Source organism: Cavia porcellus, unplaced genomic scaffold (genome assembly GCF_034190915.1).
Source record: "Cavia porcellus strain 051 isolate PalLab524CR breed Dunkin Hartley unplaced genomic scaffold, mCavPor4.1 scaffold_19, whole genome shotgun sequence".
NCBI classification, from domain to species: domain Eukaryota; kingdom Metazoa; phylum Chordata; class Mammalia; order Rodentia; family Caviidae; genus Cavia; species Cavia porcellus.
The window spans coordinates 40,415,110-40,441,734 of NW_026947502.1; the positions used below are offsets into that span (position 1 = coordinate 40,415,110).

At 37.6% G+C, this 26,625-nt stretch overlaps 1 long non-coding RNA gene across 4 annotated transcripts; it reads right to left on the reverse strand.

The window, feature by feature from the left end:
• Positions 1–1,476: 1,476 nt before the first annotated feature.
• LOC134471645 (uncharacterized) lies at positions 1,477–19,541 on the reverse strand. 4 transcript variants are annotated; one of them, XR_010041166.1, is made up of 5 exons: positions 7,820–19,541; positions 6,774–7,492; positions 5,175–5,270; positions 3,159–3,210; positions 1,477–3,009 (listed from the first exon to the last, which is right to left on the reverse strand). It is a non-coding gene; the product is annotated as an uncharacterized LOC134471645 (long non-coding RNA). The 4 variants fall into 4 exon arrangements; XR_010041167.1 differs by having other exon boundaries at positions 7,779–19,541; XR_010041165.1 differs by having other exon boundaries at positions 6,774–6,826; positions 7,284–19,541.
• Between the last annotated feature and the right edge of the window lie 7,084 nt (positions 19,542–26,625).

Genomic DNA, 26,625 nt, shown 5'->3' on the forward strand with positions numbered 1-26,625 from the left:
TGCTCACAGGTGGGGTTTCTCAGGGCTGCTGGATCTAGAATGTATGAATATGGGTGATGGATGTGTGATAAGTGGATTAGGCTGCTGCTTGGATTACACTACTTCTGAGTATGGCTAAATGAATTTACAGAGTGTGGGTGGCACCAATAAATAGGCTTGTAGTCTGGGCAAAATACAAAGGGAAAGGAAGGATTTTCTGCTTCATGACTGCCATGCCATGAACAGTTCCTCCTCTGTAATGCCACACCATCTTGCCTTGGCACCAGCCAAATATGGACTGAAACCTCTACAAACTGTGAGCTAAAATAAGCCTTTAACATGTGGATATTAGCTGTTTTGTCCCAACAAAAAGAAAAGTAACTGACAGAAGGAAAAGAACAAAGTAAATATGGAGAGCAGTAAGTGTATAATTGTTGGGTCATTCAAATTTAAAATTATCCTATTTGGGAAGGATATATAATGCTAGGGTTTGTTCTCATCAATCTTCAGAGGACCTAATGTCCTGACCCTGAATTCTAGACCCATATATGTATCAGCAGAACCTCCTGACACTATGATAACTGTCTGTCTGATCCTGCCTGTTGTCTGTGACCAAGATCCTTGGCCTGGTACTCCTTCCCTTACCTACTCTCAGGGTCTTTCTAGACGTGTTTTATTCATGGTAATCCCACCCTAAGAGGTTGCCCTGTCATATCAATACCCAAGTTCCAAGTCCAACTGCATGGAGACCAGGGTGGAAGCTAGAAATAGACCATTTTTGAGGAACAAAAATGTAGTCTAGAAAGAAATGATCAAGATAGTGGAAGCCATAGGTGAAAAAAGACTATTGGGTACAGGTCAACCAATAAGCATTCACTTCCAGAAATAGAAAAAAAATGGGAAAATAGAAGAAGTTAGTCAAGAAAAATAAGTTCATCTCTGCAACTCATTGCTTATTTCTCAATATTCCATAAATATTGATTGATTAAATGAAACAAGTTTGGGCTCTAACTAAAGTCTTAGATATTTGCAATATGTCATAATCTTTTTTTAAAAAGAAGTAAGCAGTAAAAAAGGAAATGATACAGAATTTCAAAAAATAGTAGGAAATCACTAATATATATTGTTATATTAATATATTGCCTATTGTTATCTTAGAAGTAGTTCAGGTTATAAAATTTAGAAACATTAATTAGCTATAAAAAGGATGATCTTGAGGCTTTTATAGGTAAATGGAGGCAACTTAAGACCATACTTATAAGTGAAATAAATCAAACTCACATTTATAGATATCCTATTGTCTCCCTAGCATAAAAATAATAAAATAAAAAACTGAAAAAGTAATAAGATCCAAAATCTACAATAGATATTGTAATAATGAAAGGGAAAGTGCTCAAAAGGAATATGTCATAATCTTCAGAGTGAATATTTACACATTCTTAATTTGAATTTCAAAAATGCAGCTATCATTTCAAAAGACCAAACCAGACAAACATCAACAATTGTTACCTGATTTTTATTTTGACTTCAATTATCTTCAAAATGTGTAAGACAGTCTCCCTTGCGGTAATGCAATGTCAGTGACTATAATTGATTTCACTAAAATACAGAGCTGTTCCTGCAAAGCTAGCAATATAGACCACTAAGCCTAGAAAAACATTCACTTTCCATTATTGAAGGAAGGGATTTCTGAACTCCAGTGCTTCACATTTCAAAATAAAAGCACTGAATCGATAGGCTCAATAGCTAAGCTTAAACTGGAATCCAGAAACACTGCCAGCAAGGAACCATTAGGTTTCACCAACTATGGATAAAAGTAAGTTTTATGTGTTGTCCTTGGATTTTTGTTTGTAAGCTTTTAAAAATCCTATCTAAAATAGAGGGATTTATTTGAATTGATAAGGGGCCCAAATTGACCTCATTAAGATTCATTTTTTGCCAGTCAAAAGACTTCTACTGCAAAGAAAAAAAAAGAGGGAGGTTAAAGTGGAAGGGAAGAAAAGGGAAGGGCATTCCCATTGCTCGTGCAAAATGTCCAACAGCTGCTGCTTTAAGCAGAGATTTAATTTGGATCACAGATCCAGAGGATTCATGCCACTGTCCACCTGCTCCAAGGCAGGAGCATCATGGTGGAAGGGCATGGCAGAGCAGCAGCCCACTTCCAGGAGGATGGGAACAGAGCAGAACAGTGCCAGGGAGAAAGGAGCTAGACTAGATACGGACCCAAAGTCCTGCCTCCATGCACCACAGAGACTTATGCCAAAAAGTGTCTTACTGCTAATCCCCTGGACAGCAATCAGGCTCATCACATTGACAATTCAGCTCAATAAGGAAGGGGTGAGAGCGGGGGAGGAGAGGGAAATGTCATAATACGCAGACTGTCCGTGATTTCTGTTCATTTCATTTCACTGATCATTTTATTCTTCCTTTATTAGTAATTGTTGTTATAATAGCCTTTCTTGAGCTATGAGTCACATACATTTCAACTGTTTAAAATATATAAAATCACAGATTTTAGCAGTTTTTTTATTTACCTAAGAGAGAAAAGACAGAAAAGAAAAAGCAAAAAGCAAGAGAGACAAACAACAGACCCAAAACAAAAAGAGTATAGGTTTTCAACACAAGATAACAGGAATTTAACAATGGTTATAAAATTGCATATTGTTACCTTCCAAAGGGTAATTTAGTTTACTATATGTACACATGTAAAATTGATCTAATTATATGAGTATTAGCTGTTCTTTTCCAAGAACTAATACAATTAGTAATATAGCAGTTTCTACAATATTTTGTAGATTTTCGATCATATTTGTTCTTTCAGTTTCTTACACTAAGGGAAACAATATAGCATTTACACATGTAAGTTTGATTTATTTCACTGAGTATGGTATCAAATCACATCCATTTACTTATAAAAGCCTTGACACAATCTTTCTGTATAGCTGAGTAGTACTCTATTGTATAAAAATGCCACATCTTTTTTCATCCATTCCTCGATTGATGGGCAGTTGGGTTGTTTCCAAGATTTAGCTATGAAAAAAGAAATTTAAGAGGAGTTCAGAAAATGGAAAGATATTCCTTGTTCACGGATAGGAAGAACAAACATTGTGAAAATGGCCATTCTCCCATAATTGTTATACAGATTTAATGCAATTCCAACCAAAATACCATTTGCATACCTCACAGATCTAGAGAAATCATTCCTAAAATTCATCTGGAACCAGAAGAGACCTAGAAGAGCAAAGGTAAATCTGGGCAAAAAAAGGGAAAGCAGGACGCGTCACAATCCCTGACTTGAAATTATACTACAAAGCTAATGTGATAAAATCAGCATGGTACTGGAATAAAAACAGACCTGAAGATCCATGGAATAGATTAGAGGACATAGCCACATTTTTTAACAGATTTTAGTATACTCATAGTTGTACAATCGTAGCCACAACCATTTTTGGAACATTTTCATCACACCAAAAAGAAATTCAGTACAAGAAGTGGTCATTCTGTATTTTAAACTGTAGATACAACCTGAAAGGGGAGTGGTCAATGTAGAATAAATCAATGACACTAAATTTCGACTAGATAGTTTGCTGACTAAAGGTACTTTGGACTGAAGACTCTTCTCTCTCTTTCTTTATTTCTTAGGAATAAAAGCACCCAGACAAACCCCAACTGATATTTCTTCCTCAAACCAATTAGAATAATTTTAGAAGAATCTAAACAGAGATATCTTTCTTACCACCTGGTCCAGGTATTTAAGGTCTGTCCCTGTTGCCAAAGTCATCTCTTCACTCCTGTGCTACATATTACACTATCAGAAGCATTTGCTACCCGTAGTTACATCAAATCTAGTCCTTGAATGGCCCTGGTTGCTAATTATATACTAAAAAAAGTCAATATTCTACTGTAAATGTTGTACCATGTGAACACATAATCCAGTTAGTATATCCACCCCCTGAACCACAGTGCATTTGTCCCTTTAACTGCTTCCAAGAGTCTCCTCAATTGAGAACTGGGACCAGCCTGCTGTTTAAATTCAGCAGTCTTATCCATAGTTCCTTCCTTAAAGGAGGTAAGAACCTTGGACTGCATGACTATCTGTACATCAAACCTCACATCACGTGCACCTGTGCATCTGGAACAATCATCAGGAGGTTTTACTTGGTCCTTCCAGTATTGAGTGGGTAGAGGAAAGGATAAAATGTTTTTTTGCCCTTATCTCTTGTAAATTAACACTGTGTGTATTTCCTTTTCCTTATGTGGATGGATGGAAGCTCCACCACACTTCAGAACAGCTTCCTAAACATCAGGGTACAGGGAGACCAAAGTGAGAGTATTTCTTCCTCTTAGGTGGGTAAAAATCTAAGTTTTGTTAATTCCAGCATATGCATCAAATACTAAGCCACTGGAGCCCACTTGTCAAGGATCACAGCTCCCTATTAAAATATAAAGCTTACTCATGGAACTGGAGGTGGCCTACCAGCAGGATCAATGCCGTAGTTATTATGAAAACTGGCAAAGAATTGCGTAGAAAAATCACCTGTCACCCTAACAGATGAGTCTTTGCTCAAAAAACTGATAAATTTAGAACAATTTCTTAGTCAGACTCATAAAGGCAAAATTACATTTTATGGAAAATGATAACTTCCTAAAAGTTACTTTTTAAATTGAATGTTCCACTCTGGAGATACTGGATAAATTCCCTGTCTCTCCTACTAAAGGTCACGCCAAAAAATAACATATATGATTATTCACAGTGATCATCTATCTGAGCAAAGGTTTACTTGTGGCAAATTTATATCAAATATTCAATCTAAGATTAAGATGTTTATGTTTGCTGAAATAATTTGCAAATTAGCATCACTAACTCTAAAATCAGAGTCTAATTTGAATTCTGTGAAATTTCAAGATGGTATACTCCAATAAAAAGGAACAATTAAAAATGTGAGCTTTGGGGGAAGGCTAATGGTAGCTATTAAAGAAGGCTGGGCATGGGACCTAGGTTTTCTCTGGCTTCAAGTGCTCTTTTTTGTCTTGAAGTCACTCACCAACTGCTATGAGTGAACATGTATTCCCCAAAGGAGAAAAGAACAACTGCCAAGCAGCAATTCCGCCTGAGACAGGGTTCAATTGACACCAAAGTTGGCTTCTTTTATTTGAGTGTCTTAATGATTTTTGGATCCTAATGTAATACATACCTGAAGTATATTATTATCTAGACATTGGCAACTGTGGCCTCACATTTGTGAACAACACAAATGAATCAGAATGTGATAGATAATTGAAATATATTCCTGAAATACAAAAACAAAATAAGCATAAATTAAATGGCATATATATGTGTAAATACACATATACATTACATATATACACGCACACATACATTAGAGTTACACCTTGTCTCAATAAATGTGTTTTAAGAGCCAATGAAATTTTTAAAAAGTCTTGATGAAAAACTATTAACAGAAATTTAGGAGATAAGATAGAGGTTTTTACCATCAATTTCCTTGCTTTTCAAGAAGCAACATGACCATCACTCATGGGCTCATGTGGGTTCTTGAATGTCGCCTTTGTTCTATGTACCACCCACATAGGCTGGACTTGAACTTTGGCATAATTTGTGGTTTGATGTTAACTTCATGCTTCTAACATTTTTACAATTTAGAATAGGTTTCTGTTTTCCAATATGAATTTATAGTCCATTCACATAAATCAAACATCAAATAAAATTCTCTAGTGTTTTAATCCATTTTAACTCCTGTTTTTAAAAATTAGTTTGTGTTAACAACAGTAATTCTAACTAATGTCATAATGTGGCCCTAAATAATTTAGATTACTAAATATAGTCTTATCTTTTAAAACTCTCATCTTTCCACATGAATGCCAGCTGCTGACTTTGCAAAGATGTTACCAAAACAAATCTTAAAAAAGGACCAGAAGAATGAGCAGAATATGAACCCCACAAGTAATCTCAAAGAACTCAACCTCTGAGGATAATCAGAACTCAAGGTCATGTTCAATAGTATAAAATGCTGGGTATTCTTATCAGCTGCCTGCTTGGATAACTTTGCCAAGTATGAGATCTTTTAACTTTCCAGCCAACATAATCATATTTTCTTCTTCCACAAAAAAGAGCCACAAATTATATCCTAAATTGCAATTACTCAATCTCATCCTACTCTGTAGCTTTTTGCTTGTTACAAAATTTACCCAACATAATCTGTCCACAGGATCTGCCCTGTCCAGTCCTTGATACCTGGATAGAGGTGGACACTTGTGCCACTGACTCCATTCCACAGCGATTTTCTGGGCAGGAGGTTGCCCATAGCTGCTGCTTAGTGTCTGGAAGGAGCACCCTCTGAATTCGCCATGTCAGCTTGGTTAAGACCCTGTGGTTCTTTTCATGAATGTATAGAAGAAGATTCTTTCAAAAGAAAAGTGTTGGCCCACGATCAAAGCAAAGTCATAACTAAAGACTTACAGTCTTGAATTTTCATACAAACTATGCCTAAGAAATCAAAAGGACTATCATGAGAGAGGTATTCATGAGAGAACACAGTATGTTAGAAAGCGGCGGTGATGGACAGCTAGAGGAAGCAAAATAAAACACATGGAGAGAGGCAGAAAGAAGCGGACGAACCACCGAGTGACAGCGTGGGCCAGTTACACAATTCAGGAGAAAGAGCACACTAACTGCCCTCTCTGACCCGGCTATGATTTGGTCACGCAGCTGCCAACATTTAAGGACAAATGTCTAGGAACTCATTCAGAGGAAATGTGTCTGAACCTTGCCTCACCTCAGCTCCTTTCCAAGCCAGCCCAAAACTCCTAAGCAGGGAGCTTTTGTCCACTGAAAAATAAAGATAAAAGAAAGTACTTACCAGAATGAAAATCAGTTTGAAGTATAAGGTTGTCAAACACATGGGGAAAAAACAAAATACACATTTTTGAAGACTAGCACTAGAATTAGGTCTTGAAGTTCTTCCTATGATCTCAGCAGTTCCAAGAGCAAGGGCTGTATCCCACTGTACTGTAGGAGTCTAACGGCAAGCACAGTTTGTGCCAAATTATATAGACAACACCTAACGTTTTTAATTGGCTAGAACAATCCATAACAGTATAAAAAAAATCTTGAAGTTAAGCAATGGTCATTACCAGTGAATTCTACCTTGCACACTGAATAGATAATACCTTTCTCCTCATTGTCTACTTCCATTTCTTGCATAGTTAATTCTTCCCTGATGGCACCAGTCACTTAGAAAACATAAAACTCCATATATGCCACTTCGTCATGTCACAGTTACTACCTCCCTCAGAAGGGCGTCCACCAAGGGCGGTGTGAAGGCGTAGCTGGAGGAAAAGTAGGTTCTCAGAAATTAGGCCAGCTGGTTTACTATGACTCCCAGGCAGGGCTGTAGGAGGAACAAGTGACACAGTGCCCCAAAGTCTCATTTTATGGCCAAGAAAGGCAAAGGCTTCTGTACGAAAGGTCAGGGAGGCTTTTGCTCTGATGAATCTGTAAGGAATCAGAAAAAGCTCCACAAAAGGTGAACACAACCACAAAAACAGGTTAGCTACATACGCCAGAAGGCTTCAATTTGAAACAAACAGCCCACATGTGACAAGTGACACAGGAAAATAAACTGCCCTCCAAAGACTCGCTGCAAATCAGGACGGGACAACTATGTGACTGGGCAGAGAAAAGTTTTGCCAGCTTAGCCGGGGAGTGGAATGAATGGGGAGAGGCAGGCCCTGACATGCAAGAGGCCTGAATCCTAAAGGGTTAAGAAAGAGCTGCTTACCAAAAGTGCCAAGAAAGGAGGGCAGTGGGAACAAAACTCACACCGAGGTCTTCAGGTCCTGCAGGCAGACCTCGCCGAGGAGCAACCCCACGTCTGAGCCTGAGCTGTTCCTTGATGTCAAGAACCAAAAAGAAGTTCCACCAGGGATACCCCAGCCCTCAGTCCCTCCGGCTTCTAATCTCCAGCTGGCTTTGCTAACCTTCTGTGTGACGTGAAGATGCCTCCCATTTCCCTCCCTTCACTTCTCCTGCCTCTTCTGTCCTTTCCCCTCCTTTTCCACTTCCAATACTTTGTCTCCTCCCTCCTTCCACTCTTACTTTTCATCACAATAATTTCATAAATGTTTGATTGTAACAAGTTATTCTAATAGAGAGAATTGACAAATTAGGGTCAGAAAAGGTGTATAAATATTTTACTTCTACATATTTTAACTAATAAGTTAAAATATACTCCAGGCTGCTTATATGACTCACCTTCCCGGGCACAGGCATTATTTTAATTTAGCTCACCAGCAATGCTCTGAGGATCACACCCTTGAAAGACACAACAGTACCACTCATCCAAAGCCCAGAAACGGGTGCAGTCCACACCTACCAGAGGCGATTCTCCCAGCGCACAGGCCAAGTCAGACGTTAAGGTCTAACAGAGCCAGTGTGTTGCTTTGTTTCTTCTATTTGCTTTTAAGCTTAGAAATCTTTCCTGTCAGCTTAATAATCACCTGTATTTTCTTCTGTGGGCTTAGTGCGTTCATGTTTCACATTTAACTCTGTAATCCTTCTGAGATTTATCTTGACATATGAGTTGCGGTGAGAAAAGACTAAATGAATTTTTCCTCAGTACCGTTTGTGAAATTATTATGAATTTCCTATTAGTTTACCATAGTTCATTATGTTCTTTTTATTTTTGGTACACTAATGTCTTATTGAAGGGTGGTTCAAAATAATTTCCTTTCCCTATGATTATTTAAGAACAGTGAGCAGTCAAAGAGCCTGTGGTCTCTCTGTGACCACCATCACATGATTCACAGAAATTACCATTTATGCTTAGCAAAATGCAAGAAGAATATCTCAATGATGAATTTTTGCTGATGAAAAAACCAGAATTTCTGAGATACCACAAGTGGAATCAAAACAAATCTAAAGGTAACCATCAGTCTCTGGGTTTATGACACGTGTTAGTCACTGTCCCAGCAATGAGACAGCAGACAGCACCCCCAGCGTGAAGAAGGAGAGATTTAATTTGACTCGCGGTAGCCTGGCTCACAGTCAAATAGCACTGAGCAGAAACAGCATGGTGGAAGGCATGGTGGAGACAGCTATTCACTCCAGGAAACCAGGAAGCAGAGTGACAAGGGAGGACGCAGGAACAAGAACCCCTGCTCTGCATCACATCCCTGGTGGCCCCTTTGCGGAACCCACGCTGCCTCTAACCCCACTGGACTCGAGTCACTGATGCGGCAGTGACTAATCAGTTACCCTCGATCCAATTATCTTTCAAAAGCCTCACCTCAGAGTACATGAACTTTTGGGGTACATTTTAGATCTAAACCATAATGTATCCCTGTAAAGAGATCAAATCCCAGTGGCTAAGGTGATGTAAAAAACTCTCAGAGAGAATCCTTCTCACCCAGCAGCCGCTGTGTTCTTCACAAGAGACCCACAAGGCTTGGTTTAGATGTTACTAGCATTGTTCAGTGTCTCTGCAATCTGCAGCCTAAAGGAGAAAAGTCACATCTGTTGCAGGGGAAGTTGTGCTCTGCCCCACAGCATGGCACAAATTTCATGTAGACCAACAATGACCGTCTGTCAAGATCCTCCAAGATCTTGGCTGGCTGGGATCATGAAAACGCAGGATGTCTGAGCACCTAGAATATAAAAGATGCTCTCTGTCCCACTTTCTTTAATACTCTGAAAATTTGGTTATTAAAATTTTTTAAATGAATAGCAAAAAAAGAGAGAACTTGAGAATATACTAGAGTAAAATCACTATGCCTAAATATATGTTTTGCTTTTAATATAAGCATCACTGCAGTCTGACAGACTAGTTAGAAAAATCATCTGTGACTCCTGATAAACTCCCCTGTGTACATGAAACACAGGCAAGCAAGCAAAAGGGATGTCCTGACCATGCTAAACTTTCAAATCATTATGGTTGACATAAGTGAGGTTTAGTTTTTACATTTTATTTTATTTAAAAAAGGATGAAACTAAACAGAACAAAGCAGATCAGAAAAACAACAATGTAAGTGACAAAGATTTCAAAGCAAGACAACAGGAGATCTACAGTTCCTACCATAATGTCTCTTGTTTCCTTCTAAATGGTTGTCTATACCTTCAAACACAATGAATTAATACAAAACAAAATAGTATACAACTGATCAGAGTAGGGTAATGAAGTCATTACAAGGCCTTCAAAACCAGACAATATGAAAATCAACAATGGCTGCCATAATGTCTCTTGTTCTCGTCAAAATAGCTGTCTATTCCTTCATGTATGTTGAAATTAAACAATACAAAACAGACTAAAACCACTCTACACAAAGAATAGAAGCATTACTGGATTTCACAGCTGATGATACAGAATCAGCAGTCGGTACCATAATGTCTGCTTTTCTTCAAAGTAGCTGTTCATTTCATCACACATAATATAATTGATTCTCATAAAATGTTTAGAAGTAGTTCTAGGAATGTATAAGCCTCTACATGTATACCTTTCTGTATTAGAGAGAAAAACAAAACAAAACAGATTACTAGAGTAATAAGAAACAAAAAGACAAACAACAATATCAAAGAGCCTAAAGGAATAACGATACAGGCCTTCAAAACAAGGTGGTAGAAACAGAACTAAGGTTTATATTTTCCGTAGTGATCTTCAAGAGTTCCTCAGATCACCGGACATAAGCATGCAAAATTGTTCCAATCCAACTGTTTTGTTCCAAGACTTAGAGAATTTGTAGCACAATCAGCTATCCTGTGTGTTTACACAACTTTAGATATTTTTTTCTTTTCCCTTTCTTTTTCTTTTTCCTGGTCTTCCCTGAGATATTATTTTTCCACTTTGAGTAGATTCTTACTCTTTCACTGTATTTATTGAGGATTTTATATCTTATGTATGCTTACTATTTCTTACACTAAGGAGACAATATGGTATTTACACATGTGAGTTTGATTTATTTCACTTTATGAGTATGGTCTCAAGTTGTATCCACTTACAATAATCTCAATGTGATCATTCTTTATAGCTGAGTAGTACTCCATTGTATAAAAATACCACATCTTTTTTATTCATTCCTCAGTTCATGGGCATTTAGGTTGTTTTCAAGATCTGGCTATTACAAATTGTGCTGCTATAAACATGGGTGCACATATATCACTGTGATATGATGTTTCTGATTCTTCTGGGAATATGCCTAGAAGTGGAATAGCTGGGTGAAATGGGACTTCCAATCCCAGTTTTTTGAGGAACTTCCAGACTGACATAGACGAGAACATAGTGGTTGTACCAGTCTACACTCCCACCAACAGTACAAAAGAGTTCCTTTTCCCCCGCATTTGTTGTTAATAGTTTTCTTGATCCTGGCCATTCTTTCTGGAGGGAAATGGAATCTCAGTGTGGTTTTAATTTGCATTTCTCTAATGAACAATGATGCTGAACATTTTTTCATGTATTTATTTACCATTTGTATTTCTTTATCTGAGAACTGTGTATTCATCTCAGATGCCCATTTTTGGATTGGGTCTTTGAATTTGGGGGATCTGATTTTTTAAACTTCTAAGGGACAGTTGACTAAGATTTTTTCAAAATTCATGGATTTCCTTTTCACTCTGCTGGAGATTCCTTTTGACCTGCAAAAATGTATTAATAAGATGAGATCCTAGTTATTGATTCTGGGAAGTATTTCCTGTGCAGTTTGAGTTTTGTTCTTGAATTCTCTACCCACAATTAGGTCTTTAAGTTTTTTACCTAATTTGCCTTCCAATAGACTTAGTGTTTCTGTTTTAATATTTAGATCTCTGATGTATAAAGGAAACGTGGTGATAGGCATGGATCTAGTTTTAGTTTTCAGCATATGGAAAGCCAGTTTTTCCAGCACCATTTATAAAGAGACGATCTTTCTTCCAGTGAACGTGTTTAGCCCCTTTACAAAGATAAGGTGGCTGAGTGTGTTTGTGATTGTACTTGTATCTTCTAATCTACTACACTGATCTTCAAGTCTGTTTTTTTTCCAGTATCATGCTGATTTTATTACAGTAACTTTGTAATATAACTTCAAGTCAGGGATTGTGATGTCTCCTGCCTTGCATTTGTTGCTCAGAATTGCCTTTGCTTTTCTAGGTCTTTTCTGGTTCCAGATGAATTTTAGGAATGACTTCTCTAGATCTTTGAGGTATGCTAGTAGTATTTTGACTGGGATTACATTAACACTGTATAATAATTTTGAAAGAATGGCCATTTTCACAATATTTGTTATTCCTATCCATGAACAAGGAATGTGTTTCCATTTTCTGAGATCCTCTTCAACTTTTTTTTCAGGGTAATATAGTTTCCCCTGAATAGATTTTTTTACTTCTTTTGTTAAATTGATTCCTAAGAATTTCTTCTTTTTTTAAATGCTATTGTGAAGAATGTGGCTTGTTTCTCTCTCAGTAATTTTGTTGTTTCTGTATAGCAATGCTATTGATCTTTGAGTGTTGACTTTTTTTACAGCTACATTACTGAATTTATTATACCTATGAGTCTTTCAATGGAGTTTTGGGGGTCTTCTCTGTAGAGTATCATGTCATCTGCAAATAATGATAATTTAATTCCTTTTCCTATCCTTACTCCTTTTATTTCTCTCTCGTCTAATTGCTCTGGCTAGTATTTCCAGAACTATATTGAATAGGAGCGGTGATAATGGACATCCTTGTCTTGTGCCTGATTTTAGAGTAAAAGCTTTTAGCTTTTGGCCATTTAATATGATGCTGGCTGTTGGTTTGTCATAAACAACTTTTACCATATTGGGATAAAGACCATCTATTCCAATTTTCTATAAGGTTCTTACCATGATGTTGGGTCTTATCAAAAGCTTTTTCTGCATCTATAGAAATGATCATGTAATTATTTTGGGCTCTATTGATATGGTGGATTGCATTTATTGATTTGCATATGTTGAACCATCCCTGCATTCCTGAGATGAATTCCACTTGGTTGTGGTATATAATCTTCTTGATGATTTGTTACATTCTGTTTGCCAATATTTTATTGAGAATTTTTCCATCTATGTTTATTAGGGAGATTGGCCTGTAGTTCTCTTTTTTAGTTGGATTTTTCTCTGGTTTTCATATTAGAGTAATGCTTGCATCCAGGAATGAGTTAGGGAGAATTGCTTCCCTTTCAATTTCAAGAGTTGTGAAACATCAGCATTAAGTCCCCTTTGAATTTCTTAAAGAATTCCACAGTGAATCCATCTGGACCTGGACTTTTCTTTCATGGTAAGGTCTTAATTACATTTTCAATTTCATTGATTGAAATTGGGTTATTCAGCAGTTTTACATCATCTTGATCCAGGTTTGGTAATTCATTTGTTTCTAGGAATCTGTCCATTTCTTCTGTTTTATCAAGCCCATGAGAGTAGAGGTTTTCAAAATAGGTATTGATGATCATCTATATTTCCACAGGGCCTGTAGTGATTTTATCATTCTCATTCCTAATTGCAATGATTTGAGTTTTTCTTTCCTTTTTTAATAAGGTTTGCTTATCAATTTTATTTATTCTTTCAAAGAACCAACTCTTTGATTCATTGATTCTTTGTATCATTTTCTTAGTCTCTATTGCACTGATTTCTGCTCTGATCTTTATAATTTCTTCCCTTCTTTTGGCTTTGGGCTTGACTTGCTCTTTTCTTTCTAAATGTTCGAGGTGTAGCATCAGGTTATTTGTGTGTGTTCTGTTTTCCTGATACGGGAATTCACAAGAATAAATTTTCCTCTGAGGACTGCTTTCATTGCATCCCACAGGTTCTGGTAAGTTATATTTGCATTTTTATTTGCTTGTAGCTATTGCTTAACTTCTTCTTTAATTTCTTCTGTGACTCACTGATTGCTCAGGAGTGTATTATTCAATGTCCATGTGCTTGTGTGGTTTTTGCAGTTTCTTTTGTCTTTAATTTCTAGTTTCATGGTGCTATGATCCGATAACATGCATGAGATAATTTCAATTCTTTTGCATTTACTTAAGCATATTCTGTGGGCTAGTATATGGTCTAATTCCCATGTGCTGCTGAGAAGAATGTTTATTCTGATGTTGTTGGGTGGAACACTCTGTATATGTTTACCAAGTCTATTTGTTCACAAGTGTGATTCAGTTTTGTTATTTCTGTGCTGATTTTCTGTCTATCTGATCTGTTTCTTTTTGTCAATGGGGGGTTAAGGTCTCCTATTATCATTGTGTTTTTGCTTATTTGATGTTTCATTTCTGTTAATATTTGTTTTTGTATAGCTGGATGCTTCCAAATTCGGTGCATATATATTTAAGATTGTTATCTCTTCATCTTGAAATTTTCCTCTGGCCAATGTGTAGTGACCTTCTTTATCTCTTTTGATCATTCTTGGTTTGAAGTTCACATTGTCTGCAAACAGAATATCTATCCCTGCTTTTTGTGGGGGTGTGGATTTCCTATTCCATCCTTTGACTTTCATTCTATGAGTTTCCTTTGGGTTAGATGAGTTTCTTGTATACAGCATATGGTTGGATGTTGTTTCTTGATCCATTCTGCCAGGCTGTTCCTTTTAATTGGTGAATTGAGGTCATTTACATTAATGGTTATAGATATATATTGGTTTACTTTTGACATGTTATCTTTCTGCTGTTGATTCCTTACTTTTCCACTCTGTTTAATTGTTTGCTGTGCTTAGTGGGTTTTTTTTTCTATGTCTGTCTAGAATGTCTTTCAGCATTCTTTGCAGGGTTGGTTTGGTGGTCATGAAGTTTTTCAGCTGTTCTTTGTCTTGGAAGCATCTTATTTCTCCATCAATTTTGAAGGACAGTTATGCAGGGTACTTCAGTCTGAGTTGGAAATTGTTTTTCTTTAAGATCTGAAATACTTCACTCCATGTGCTTCTTGACTTCATTGTTTGTGTTGAGAAGTCTCCTGTGATTCTGATAGGCTTTTCTTTATAGGTGATCTTTCTCTTCTCCCTAATAGCTATTAATATTCTGTTTTATGTTGGACTTCTGGGATGTTGATTATTACATGTCTGGGTGTAGTTTTCTTTTTGAGTTCTATATGCTTCACTGATCTGTATGTCAGTTTCCATTCTCGTGTTTGGGGAATTTTCAGTTATTACTTCTGTAAATAGCCTCTTGATATCATTTGTTTTGTCTGCTTCTTTTTCATTTATCCATATTAATCTTATATCATTTTACTTTGCATCATCTTGCAGCTGTTGAATTTTTATTTTCTGATTCCTTGTTATTTTTAAAAGATCTTTCCCTTCCTGCTCACTAGTTGCAATCTTGTCTTCAATGCCTGAAAGTGTATCTTCCTTTCATTAAGGCAGTTTTGCCAACTTTTGATGGAATTTTTGATTCCTGTATATCTCCTTGAATCTGTTTCATGCATTCTGTTAGTTTCTAATATTGTCCATTGAAGGTTTCCATCTTTTTGCATTTTTCCTCTAATTTTTAACTATGTCTTCTTTAGATGTGTTTAGCATTTCTTTCATTATATTTATCATTTCTTTTTTTACCTGGAAGATTATTTCTGATCTGAGTTCCTTTATAGCTTCCTGGAGTTGGTTCTTTACTTCAATTGCTAGCATTTGAGGAGTTTCAGGTGTATGGCTTACATTTTCTATGTCCATATCTCTTAGGCTTGCTTGGGATGGGCTGGAGGTTTGAGACTGTAGTTTGCTCTTTTGTTTTCATTTTCATATATTCCTTTAGGGAAGCTGAAAGCAAGATCTCAGTTGTTTCTTGGGTTCAGGATATCTATTCCTATTGCAGGGAGTTTCCCCAGTTGAGTGGAGGTCCTTAGACAGATCTTACCAGATGACTCTGGCCACTTGGGGTCACTGGGTGGAACCTTACTAGTCTCCAAGTGAAGCACCAAAGCTTTCCCATGGGCTGGAGATTGCTGCGCATACTTTGGCTCATTAGATAGAATGTAGGCAGCTATGCACTGCTTGGGGATCCAAGGTTTAATTTTAAAGAAAATTTAACTAGCTTCTGGCAATAACTTGAGACAAAACAGTTCCCCAAGAAAATTCCTACACAAATCTGCAAGTAATTTTTTCAGCTATGATTTCTACTCTTCAAAATTCTTTGCTTCTAAGTCTCCTTCTATATTATGATCTAATTAAATTATTCCTTGCTCCTTCACACTTCACATAACAGTGTCACTCAGAAGTATATTTATATCACATGTATGAAAGATATTGATTTTGAGCATCGAGGAATTTATTCAGTTTATGCTATAAATTATTGCCTCATAATTTGAAAAAAATTCCCAATAGCTTAATAAGAATATAACCACAAATTTACAATGAGATAGACTCTAAACTTCGAACTTATAAAACAGATAAATTTATGGTTATTTGTATCTAACATGGAGGCTTTCTAGAAATCTGACTGCTAGTTTCCTTTAAGTAGAAATTTCCCTTGGAGAAATTAAAATAAATTCAGTTTTAAAAATTTTAAGTGACAGATGGCTTTTCACATAAAGAGCTGTTACTCAAGGCAGAGCAAACTTTCACTTACTTGCCTCCAAACTGCATCATTTAGATTATCATGCTCCAGAAGCCAGGAGTGTGGAGAAAAGAATCCAGGCCAGCGAGGCATGTGCAGCAGAGTGGCAGAGCACCCTGGAGATGCTGTGTCTTACACAGCTGGCAAGAAGCACATCTTCCTCCCTAGCAGGAGGAGGCATTGTTGCCATTCTGTGGTCCAGCTCTGGTAGCACTCTGGCCAGGGCTACACAAGGACATTAGCAGCTCACAGTCCTCATCCAGGTGAGCCCAGTAGCCCAGGACCACAGTTCGTGATGGCTTGAAAGCAGGCTCAGTGGAACAAGGCTGCTGCGCCACGGGCACAGGGATTCTTCTTTGGGGATGTTGTGAAGATAGTGTACAAAGACCACACAGAATTCAACAAAGTACATCTGCAGTAGGGCACAGTAAACCCCAGCAACCCCACAAAGGACCTGTTAACTCCACCACTATTCTTCATATTACACCAAAGGAGTAACCAGCAAATTTGGCCGGTGTGCAAGGCCAGAGCTGTATGAAGAATTCCAGAGGAACAAGCAAATGGTATTAAGCACAGTGCATCTTCCGGGCTTGGCCTAGGAGTTGAACCAGCAGATTCGGGCTACAGGTCATGGTGTGCCACTGCACCTCACGGGCACAAGGCTAAATGTCAACACATCCTAATACTGAATAGTGGCAAGTATGGATGAGACAACAGCCCAAGTACCCAGAAAACAATCAAAGGAAACAAAATCTGCCATTGAGAAATGACCAAGGCAGGAAATATATAAAAGAAAGTGGCTATAACAAAATGAAAAAGGAACTTTGGTGCCCAAAGAGGACCTTACACTGAGGCCGCTGAATTCTGGAGACAAATACAATCAACTAAAATACTGCATCATTTTTTAAAGTTGAATGCCCCTTAATTATTAACAGCTCTCAATTCCTACAATGCTTTCAAAGTTGTGTTTTTATAAAAATAGGTAATACTATGTTTAACTATATTAAGTCAATGATGTGGACAAATCTATTGAAAATAACAAGAGAAAACATAGTAACTACGGAAGATCACCTATATTGTGGTCTTATATGTCTTATCCATTGCATGTTTTTCTAGGAATTTGTTTTGCTGTCTTGTTATGATTTATTCTTCCCTATAATACAGAGAGGATAGATATATATGTAGAAATTCACACATGAGACTTTTTTTTTAAAATTATTTACGGGAACAGATTATATAATGCAAGATGTAATGAACAGATACTGTGAAGAAGAGACACTAAGAAACCCAATGCTAATTTTGTAGCATTATGATATAAATTCTAGCAATACTATTATTCACTGATCAGAATGATATTAGTCTAGTCTCATAAGTTCAATTTCAACATATGTAAAGATGGGGATGGCTATCACGATGAGAATAAGAGGTGTGATGAGATGCAATGGTAGTTATTATTGTCTTCCCCAATGTCAGATCTTGAAGACCTAAAAAGCCTTCATCATCCTGTAATGATTTGATTAGTTTTATAATATGCAATATATATATATAATGTGGGTGAAGACTGTAAGAAACTAGAGACAGTTAGATAGACAGTGAAGATCTCCAGTGGACTTGCTTTGAAATCTGTATTTCTTTAAATTGTTTTTTTAACTGTTTTGTTTTGTTTTGATATGTTTAATCTTACCCTCTTTGAGATGTAAAACAGGTGTGTAGGACTGACAACCATATTACTGAGTTTTTGTTCGATCATTGAGCAGAACTGTTGGCAGTGTCACGTTTTGAATATCATTTTTTTTTGTCTTTTTCCTTTTTATCTGTACTGAGGATCAAACTCACGACTGCCTGCTTGCAAGGCAGGCGCTTATGCTGCTGAGCTAAATCCCCAGCCCCTTGAATGTCATTTTAAATACATTAATTTTGTAACCTGAACAGCTATTTCTAAGATGACAATATGTAACTTATCAACCAGCGATTTCTTACCATTTATTTTTCTGTAATTTTGTATTATTTCTACCCTTTTTTATCTCCATGTAATTTTTTTGTTTCCTTTTCTTTAAATAAAAAAAAAGTTGAATGCCCTGTTCATGATCATCAGTCCCAAGCCTTTTTAAGAGGTGTCTGAGCAATGGCAGGAGAGACCCAGTGTCCTTCAGGTGGTCTTCAGACATGAGAGACCGAGGGTTTACATGTTTCAGAACTAGGAGCACAAAAACAGCAACCTGCAGACTCAGGGCACAGGGCGAGACTTTTAAAATCAATACTCAGCTTCACAACCAAGAATCCATGAAGAGAGCACATGCCATGAAAAAACAAACAATTATACGGTGATTGAGATGATACAAGTTCTTGGGTAAGAAAAATTTCAGTTTTCAAGGACAAACAAACAAAGTCAGTTGTAGCATTGAAACAGAACATAAAGAAAAAAAAGATATGGCAGCTGTACCTCAGATCTTAAATAATTAAAGTGTTTAATCCAGGGAAAGAAAATGCACTTGAATATCTGCTACACCTTCAGGCAGCATTAGTAGCAAGGAGGCAGCTCCCGTGAGCAGCGACTGTGGGTCCTGTCTGTGTACATCCCAGAACACCAACCACTTTTCACACTGAAACTGCAAATAAATGCCGATCAGATAAAACAGGGTGCTGGTAAACTGCATGCTGTTCCTAGTCAAATTGAAATGCATCAGAACATAGCAAACTAATTTTCTATCAGTACCAATATATAGCCCACAATGTATAAAGCAATCAGAGATGGAGCTGAAATTCAAATATCTTCTTGAAAATCTGAGTTGGGGGAATAGTGTCACATCCTGTAGAATTTATGTAAACAAAGATGATGAAGCAAATACACTTGAATATAAAGCATTTAAAAGAGTAATCTAAAAAGAAAAATAAAAAGCTAATCTAGACTAATGAATACACACTATTTCCACTATTTTATTGGGGCAACCATTCAAGTAGGGGCAACAGGACAGAGAAAAAACTGCATAGATCCATCAGCAGTTTTCCCCATAGCTTTACCCAAGGAACATTAGTGTCCTGAGAGCCTAGAAGAAATTTTTGTAAAGATGAATTCAAATTTTACATGATATTATTATGTCTTGCCCCTTGGTAAGGGTTTCTTAACTGGATCAAAGCCCGCATCTACATCTCCTCGTGTGAATAGGCAGTTACAGCCACTCTGCATACTAGGTGTGGTCTGATGGGTCACGGAGAAGACAGGCCCTCTTTAGGGCAGGCAGTGTTAATCCCCAGGCAGCCGCATCTCTAGGCCCATGGGATGAGCAGTGACCCCTTTACATCAACCTAATAATGCTCTCTTCAGTGATTGGTCCACCAGAGGATATGTTCCCTACTTCTGACCAAAGACACAAAAGACATGTTTTTTTCTGTGATACAGAGAAAAACCCAAGGACAAAGAACTCTCTGCCTACCCTCTAGATCAAGTGTCTTCTCTTAGTTAACCAGGTATGACTGGGTTGGGAGGTTTCACCAGGAGTCTCATGATAGAGATTTTTATTCTTAAAAAAGCCTGTAGGTTATGGTACAGAAAATACATGAGATAAGCAAATGCTTCTCTCCAGGTAACACAGGCCAACTACAAGAGGCTAACTGACCCGTATGTGCAGTGCAGGGTCTCTCGATTTAACAGTAAAAGACACCTGATCCAAAACCTATAGGGGAACCAGAAACTTATGATTTATGTGCTAGATCTCTCCCCCTCTTTTCCTCCCTCTGGGGAGGCAACTGGTGAGGAGGCAACAGATATAGACACATAAAATCCTGCAAGGTGAGGTATTGGTGTGGGATAGATAACTGAGCAGAGCAGCTGTCACATCTGGCTCCTGGGAAAGGGGTGGAGGAAATGGCTTGGCTTCATGTCTTTCCTGACCCCAGTGGTTTGTCCTTCTATGGTCTAGGTGCGTTTGTTTTTTGTTCTCATAGGTACATGAAACTCATAAACCATTCTTTAAAAATCAGTAATAAACAGTGTGAATGTATCTCTTCCTTTAAACCTTTATCTGATCTCCTGATAACACAACACTGACCAGTGTCTCTCTTTAAGAGTTCTCCTTCCTTAGTTCTCTAGCAAAAGGCTCCTTGTCACAAGTCTGTGTTCTCCTTGAGGGCAGTGACTCTTCTGCTGCATTTCACTGTCGGGGTGCTGAGGTTTCTCCAGCCTTGCTCTGCTCCTCAAGGGACCTTGCCATTCCCATGTCCTCAACTCTGCCTTATCTGAAACCTTTCAGAGCACTTTTATTCTGTCCAACAAACATGCCTGCTTGGAAAAACACACTTGCTTTGTTAAAATGATCACTTAGTTGTTAGTCACAGGACTTTACACTTCTCAGTTTTAAGGATAGCTGCAACATTATTCTGAGCATTGTACTACAAAAACATGTAATGACAATTCTTCAATAAATTTCCAATAAAGATGCTTAGGTGAAAGAATATAGAGTGATGAAATAATAAAACTTGGTTGAATTTCCTGTTTAAATTCATTGAAAATATTTTGTTTCATTATATGCAGGAATCTTATAATTTCATTTATACGGAGAATTATGAAACAAAATAATTAGGACTGAATCCAGCTCTGAGTTGGGAAAAATCACTCCGTGTGTGTGTGTGTGTGTGTGTGTGTGTGTGTGTGTGTCTGTGTGTGTGTGTGTGTGTGTGTGTGTGTGTGTGTACAATACAAAGTAACAGAAATGAATTACTGGCACAGTACTATGAAGAAAGTTAAGGTCTTCACATCTCAGTGTCTCATTTTATAGATGAAACAGAAAGGCAGAAAACTTGTGGTCTCCCCACAGCAAAGGAGCTAACTCATGGCAGAGGTAAACACTAGGATCACCTGACCCCATGCCCAGTGCTCCTCCCCAGACCACCTGACTCATTAGCAGTCCTCACACATATCAAGAGCAAAACGGCAGAGGCAGCTGAGGGCTGGGGAAGACCTGGTCAGTAGGGCATCCACCCTCTCCACAGAATCTCCTTCTACCACTGACTTCCTCCCCTTAGCCTCTGCATATGGGAGACAGGAAGCAGATGTTCTCCAAGCAGGGGTGTGAAAAACGCAAGCTCACACCTTCTCTTTGCTGAGCTTGGGAGAACTCAAACTGTTCTCCCTTGAGTAGTAAAGTCAGCTACTGCGATGTGCCAAACCTTGATCCAGAGTAATGAAGTCACCCCATGAAAACAAATAAGGTGAGCTTTAAATTACATTTGGTGATTCAAGCCTGGGTGTGAAATATATTAAAATTATAAAAAGTGATGACAGATAAGAAGTTAATATAAAATATGCCAAATTATTTCATTAGAAAACTGCTCTAAGATACTGCATTTAAATATAGTCAGGGTATTTTTTCAATATTTCCAAAGCTCAGCTTTTTTAGGATATACATGTGTATGTATAGCAATAAATAACACCATGGAGATTATATATATATATATATATATATATATATGCTTGCATTTACATATATGCATGTTTACTAAGAGAGACAGAGAAACAGAGAACAAAAACTAAAGTAAATACTGAGGCCAGAACAGAGAGCCTCATCTATCTTTTTTTTTATTTAAGGAGAAAAAGGAAAAAAAAAAAAAACAGAAAAAGAGTACAAGTAATATAAAATTTAAAAAATAAACAGTAAGAAATCACTAGTTAATAGATTACATATTCTCATCTTAGAAATAGTTGTTCAAGTTACAAAATTGAAGCACATAAAGTGGACTTTCAAACAGTGAGAGTGCAAACAGTTTTGTTCAATGATCCAAAAAACACTCAGTAATATGGTTATCTATCTTATACACTTAAACATATATGCAGTTATAACCTTAAGAGCACTTTCTTTTCTTTTCTTTTTTGTAGAATGACAATTACACATTTTGGGTTTTATTACTCCCACAGTTCTTATTACTTTTTTTGAAGAGAGTAAAACCAAATGCGACATATCAGAACAGAGTCAGTCAAATCAAAAGGATGGACATAATAGATAATGTAAAAACAAAATACTAGGTGATCAACAATGGTTACCATACTGCCTCTTGCTATTTTAAGAAGAATTGGCAGTTATAATAAAATTGAACTAAACAGGAAAGAATAAAACCAAAGCATTGGAAACATTACAGGATTTTAAAAGAAAATAATAGTCAATCAGAATGGGCGTCATAATGATTCTTATTGTCTTCACAGTTATACCTATACTTTTGATCTTGGTACTATCAAGCAAAGCAGAATAGAGGAAAATCAGTCAAAACAAGATGGTGAGGGCAATACAGGATTTCAAATCAAGTTAATAGAAAATCAAAGTAGGTTACTATAATGTATCCTCATATTTTTATTTTATTTTTCCCTTAATTAAAAAAATAAAAAGAAAAAAGTAAATAATTTTAAAAGGGGGGGAATAAAATAAAAAAGGGCATAACAACAGAACAGCACAGGTCAAATCAAAACCATTTAAGCAAACCAGTGTTTCACCACAAGATATCCTGACATAAAAATAGTTACCATAATGTCTCTTTCCTTGAAATCTTTGAGTATAACTTCTTATACTGTAGCACCAAACATATCACGACACTATAAAACCATTCAAGAGAATGACATTATTACTACAGGGTACTTAGAACCAATTGACAGAAAATGAACAATTGTTTATATATAAACTCCTTGTCTATAAAAGTTTTTGCTTATAATATCATATATAATAAAATCCAATAAGATACAACCTTTTAAGACCAATAGAGACTGAAGAATACATGTTTGATGGGACTTCAAAACAAGATGATACTAAATCAGCACTAGCTATTAAGATGTCTTGTTTTCTCCAAAATTGCTGTTCCTATCTTCCGATTTTCTCTGCCTCACTTCTGTTGAGCTCTTTTTCTGTCGTTTGTTGTGAGTTTGTCATTCTTCATTTCATTTTCTGGTCCATTCATTGTGGCCTCTCTGCCACTATTTCTGGAATCTTGGTATTTTCTTTTTTTAGACTATCCTGCAGTATTCTCTGTAGAATTAAGTTAGTGGTTGCAAATTTCCCTAGTTCCTCTTTATCCTGGAAGCACCTTGTGTTTCCATCAATTTCTGGGGACAGTTGTGCAGGATATATCAATCTTGGCTGGAGGTTATTATTTTTGAAAGCTTGAATTATTTCCCCCCACGCTCTTCGTGATTTGATGGTTTGTGCTGAGAAGTCTGCTGTAATTCTGATGGATGTTCCCTTGTAAGTGATCTGTTTCTTGTCTCTGATGGCTTTTAATATTCTGTTCTTATATTGGATTTCTGGAATTTTGATTATTATATGCCTGGGTGTAGCTCTGTTTGGGTTGTAGGTGGCTGGGGTCCTGTATGCCTCATATACCTGAGTATCCTTACCATTTGCCAAATTAGGGAAATTCCCTTGGATTATTTCTGTGAATAGCTTTTGTAGTCCATTTGTTTGTGCCCCTACTTCTTCTCTTATGTTCTTAATTCTTAAGTTATAGATCCTCTTATCATCTTCTAGTTTTTATATTGTTGCTGTTTGTTTTCTTGCTATTTTTAAGAAGTTTTTCATTTCATGCTCCCATATTACAAATCTGCCCTCCAGTTCAGATAATCTGTCCTTAGTTTCTTTCAAGCTGTTATGCCAGTTTTCGATAGAGTTTTTAGTTTCCTGGTAATCTCTTTGAACCTGCTTCATGTATTCTATGTTTTCTCTATCTTCTCCATCAAACAATTCTCCCCTTTTTTTCTGTTCTTCCATTCCACCATCTGTTTTTTCTTGGGTGGTGCTTAGCATTTCTCTAACTATTCTGCTTATGTCTTGCTTCAGGTCATTAATAACTTCATTCCTGAACTCATCTATGAGGCTCTGGAGACAGAGCTTTATATCTATTGGTGTCATGTCTGCTATTGCATGTTTCTCAGGATTGGGGGCCGAGGACCCTTTCTTGTTGCTCCCTCTTCCCATATTCTTTGTTCCTTATATTTACACGTGTATAGGAGGCCAAGCTTCCTTCCCTGTCGGCCACAGTCTGTTTGAATTGCGCTAGATAGGTGTTCCCGCCCACTGCAGTGTACTAGGAAGACACAGACCTGGGCAGCCTATGCTGGGCCCACCCCTCCAGGTCAACCTACCCCAAGGCTTCACCTCTAGGGTGCACCTTCAGGCGCTGGGACCTGAGTTGGGCTAGCCTATTGGGTCTCAGCCAGTGGCATCTCACAGGCCATGCATTCCCCACCAATCCTGCTTGAGAGGGGGATATGTGACTGAAGTCACTGCAGCTTCTCGTTCCAGGAAGTCTGCCTGGTCCAAGTATGTCCTCCGCTGAAGCCTCCTTCTCTATGTAAGGGTCTGATTCGCTCACTCACCACAGGTCGATGCAGGGCACCCGGCCAGTCCTGCTCCCAACTCCTTTCAATGCTTCCCACTCTCCGAGCTTTCATGCCTCTCTTACTGCTATGTGGACCGGGATGCAACAGCGGCTACAGGTAATTCAAATCTCAGTTTCTAGTGGCGCGGGTCCAGCTTCCATGCTGAGACCTTATCTGTGCCTGCTGTCTCACCAGGATTGCATTTCCAGATGGTTTCTCTTAATTTAGTTCATTCCTGGGTCAGCAAAGAATATCCCCCCTTGTCTAGGACTTCCTGCCTGGGACCATTCCTAATTTCAAGTGCGGTTTCTCCAAGAGCCTCAGAGGCTGCTGCTATCTATCCACCATGTTCTTCCAGAATCCAAACCTCATCAATCTTAACAAAAATAAAACTTGGCATAGCCTACTTAGTGATAGCATTTCTAAATTATATTTAGTGTTTGCTTGTTTGCTTGTTTGTTTTTGAGACAGGGTCTCACTATGTAAGTAGTTCAGGCTGGCCTTGAACTCACTATATACCTGAGGCTGGCTTCAAATTTGTAGCAGTCCTTCTGCCTCAGCCTTCCAAGTGCTGGGATTACAGGAGTGTGCCACCACGCCTGGATTAGCTTTTTCAAAAAGCAAAACAAATCTCTTTATCAAAGTTTTAAAGTTGGGAAACTCTCTCTCTCTCTCTCTCTCTCTCTCTCTCTCTCTCTGAATTCAACTCTCAGATCCAAGTGCAAACTTCTTTTTATTTTAATTTTTATTTTAAAGATAAGCAAACCAAGAAAAAAAAAACAGAATAAAGCCAGTCAAAAGCAGTGCAAATGATACAGGACTTCAAAACAAGATAATAGAACATCAGTAATGGTTACCACAATGCATCATCTTCAAAATAGCTGCCCATAACTTCAGACATAGTAAAAATCAAACAAAACAGAACAGAATGCATAATAGAACTTGGAAATAGGACTGAAAAAGGGGAATGTTGAGAAGTCAGTATTTACCACTGAGAGCTGAATGAGGCCACCGATGGGGGATATTAAGGGAAGTGTGGGAAAGAGAGGTACTTAGCATTTCTCTAAAAACAAAACAATGATTGCAATAAAGGACTTCAAAACAAGATAACAGTAAATCCAAAATGGCTACCACAATATATCTTGTTACCCTTGAAATTGTTACCCATGCCATTGGATATAATAAAATCTATCAAGACAAAACAGAATAAAACCCAACCCAACAAAACAATGAAAATGATGCAGGACTTTAAAAAAGATAATAAGCAATTAAAAGTGGCTACCACCTTCTGAAGGAGATCCCCCTAGATGCTACACTGTGGATTGTTATACTCTGAATAGATGATCAGGCTTTAAACCTGTAAAGTCAGTGACACACTAAACACTATGTATTTTATCTCAGTAGCTATCATCACAGCCTGTTTCTCCAGATCAGCTGGTCAATTACAGCGGGGTGGCAGCTCTTTCTTATCCTCCAGTCCACAGGCCATAAGGGGCTGGCATCTACTTCTCCCCCAGTGGCCCACGCATGGTACTGACCCACAGAAAGGGCTTGCCTCTTGTTGACTTCTTGTTCTCTTCCCCTTTGTGAATGACACTGACTCCCCAAGTGCAAGCTTCTTAGCACAGAGTCACTTCCCAACTCCAGCCAGAGCCTCACCTCTCTTTCCCACACTTCCCTTAATATCCCCCATCGGTGGCCTCATTCAGCTCTCAGTGGTAAATACTGACTTCTCAACATTCCCCTTTTCCAGTCCTATTTCCG